Here is a 2888-nt window from a genome sequence, read left to right as displayed (position 1 = left end):
GCAAAAAAAACACACACAAAAAAACAGTTGACTTAATGGTTTTCAAAGTTGAATACAAAATTTAAAAAAACTTTTTCTTGCTGCCACATATGGTTGGGCCATAAACTGCATATTCCTAGAAATCACTGAATTAATTAAGATCCTGGAGGAATAGAACTCAGGGAGACTGGGGTGGTGTGAGTGTGGTGTGGAAGGAACTGGGGCTATTGTCCTGAACAGATCGGGCTTGAATCCCTATTTCAGGACTTGCTATGTAGATTTGGGTGAAGGGATCTAATACGCATTTGCTAAAGACTCATTCAGAACTAGGCCCTGTGTCAACTGTGGGAAGTATAGAAATAAACACTATACCATCCACTGTCTCCAAGGAATATACAATCTGGTAGGAGATACAAGTACAACTGAGCCTCAGTTTTCTCATCTGGAAAATGCATATAATAGACCTTCATTCAGTCTATTAGGAATGTGAAATGAACAAATTCAGATACTTAGCTTGGTGTTAATAGACAGTAGAAAGGCATGTGATAAATGTTTTCTATTCAGCTTTATAAAATGAAAAAAACAGTCTTCAATGTTTATGACATCATACAGAAAATCAGATGGTACAAATCAGGTGCAGTTTTGAAAAGCTAGATATGGAAATTCATAACTGAATAAAGGTCTGTGAAAGCAGATGAGGTGTAGATATAGTTGTAGATGAAAGAAAGTGTGTAAATTTTGAATTATTTTAATGGTCTTCCTTTGGGTTATGTGCTTCCTTTGTGGAGTTTCTCAAATTTGGGTCTATATCAGTAAGATATAGGTTTGCTGCAGTTACAAACAACTCCTAAATCTCAGCGGTTGGATATGGCGAAGGTTTATTTCTAGTTCACACTCAGTTGGCTCCTGTCAGCTCTCCAGGGTAGCCATCCTTCATGTGTTGTCTCCAAGATCCACAGCACTGATCCTTTCTTGTGGTACCTTTACATCAGCATGTGGGAAAGAGGATCTGGAGAAAAACACACTCCATTGCTCTCTCTTCTTTTTTTTTTTTCCTGACCATGCTGCAGCTTATGGAATTTTAGTTCCCTGACCAGGGATTGAACTCAGGCCTTCATCAGTGAGAGTGTAGAGTCATAACCACTGGACTGCCAGGGAGTTCCCTCACACTCCATCTCTTAAATGCTTCCATTGAGAGGTAGCAGATGCCACTTCTGCTCACATTTCCTTGGCCAAAGCAAGCCTTATGGCTCTGCTCAACTGTAAGGATTCCATCTAACTTCAAGGGAGCAGGGAAGTCCAATCCTCCCAAGTGCTCTGCAGGGGAAGAGAACTGGAAGTATTAGCAAGTGGTGGTAATCTCTCCTGAGGGTCTCATACTGTTACCAAGGCTGTTGCCCCAGAATCATACTCCTGCCCCTCCCTCAAATGCAAGCCAATTATTCTTATCTAAGTTTCAGGAGGGAGATGCAAAGAGAAAAAAACAAGAACTGCTTAGGCCTAAGATGGTGTAAGATTCAACTTCCGGTAGATCTTGAGCTTCATTATATGCTCATTGTGATGCATTAGAATGCTCAATGACACAGCCACCAGGCCACGACAGTTGACAATTGCCATGACCACAACCAGAAAAGCCCACACAAGGACTGAAAAGGAGATCTGCATCAGTTCCAGGTCCAAACCACACCCCTGTTCCAGGATAACTCATGAGTATTCCTCCTACTCTTTCCAAATCCCTCCCTTTTACTTTTTTTTTTTAAGGCCTATTCTGTGGACTTTTTTTTTTTAATTAATTAATTTATTTATTGGCTGCATTGGGTCTTCGTTGCAGTACGCAGGCTTTCTCTAGTGTGTTGAGCGGGGGCCACTCTTCGTTGCAGTGCCCTGGCCCCTCATTGCAGTGACCTCACTTGTTGTGGAGCACAGGCTCTAGGCGCGTGCGCCTCAGCAGTTGTGGCAAGCGGGCTCTAAAGCACAGGCTCAGTAGTTGTGGCACACGGGCCCAGTTGCTCCGCAGCATGTGGGATCCTCCCGGACCAGGGCTCGAACCCATGTCCCCTGCATTGGCAGGCGGATTCCTAACCACTGCGCCACCAGGGAAGTCCCTCCCTTTTACTTTGACCCTCCAATATATTTGGTGTCTCCACCAGAATTGGAATGAGAAGTTGATTTGTGAACTAGGTTCCTGCTTCTCCATTTTCTGGCTATTGAATAAAGTTTGTGCTCTTCTAGTCTTAGTATAGGTTTCGTTATTGGTTGTGGGAATCTGGTTGGAAAAAGAACCTCCCTGTCTGAGACAAGGGGTCTCGGCCTGGGTTAGGATCCTGGCGCAGGTTCAGTGGACCAACTTGGTAAGAATACCATGCTTCCTGCACTCCAGCTGGTCTTTTTGGTTTTTCAAGTGGCCGCACAAAGGACCCTTGCCTTGGCTGTTTTTTCTGATTGCGATACTCTGGGCCTCCACTCTTTGCCTGGTCTCATCTTCCTTCAGACTGAGGCAAGTTTTCCCTTCCTTAGAGAAACTTGCTTTCTCCTCTCAGTAAATTCCTCCATTATTACTTACTTTCAAAGTGTCAGGCATCCCCCCACCTTATGGCACTTAGGTAATTTGCAGTTATTCATGAGATGTAATTTGCAGTTAATCATGAGATGACTTCATTAATGACTGTTTCTTCCTTTGCAGCAGATGCTGTATGAATCATGTTGTTTTGCTCACCCCCATATCACCACCATTTATCCAGTGCCTGGGACTGTTGCTGGTGAATGAAGAAGAGAATATTCTCAAGAGTCTGGGAAAATTTTTTTTTTTTTAACCCTCCAAACAGTCTGTGTATTATTGGAATTTAACTGTCTTCTATGAATTTCTCGTGGTATCTATTAAGGAGACACTTGACAAAAACTTGCTGATT

The sequence above is a fragment of the Neophocaena asiaeorientalis genome, unplaced genomic scaffold (assembly GCF_003031525.2).
Source record: "Neophocaena asiaeorientalis asiaeorientalis breed wild unplaced genomic scaffold, Neophocaena_asiaeorientalis_V1.1 scaffold276, whole genome shotgun sequence".
Lineage (NCBI taxonomy): Eukaryota > Metazoa > Chordata > Mammalia > Artiodactyla > Phocoenidae > Neophocaena > Neophocaena asiaeorientalis.
This window is presented reverse-complemented; position numbering follows the sequence as displayed.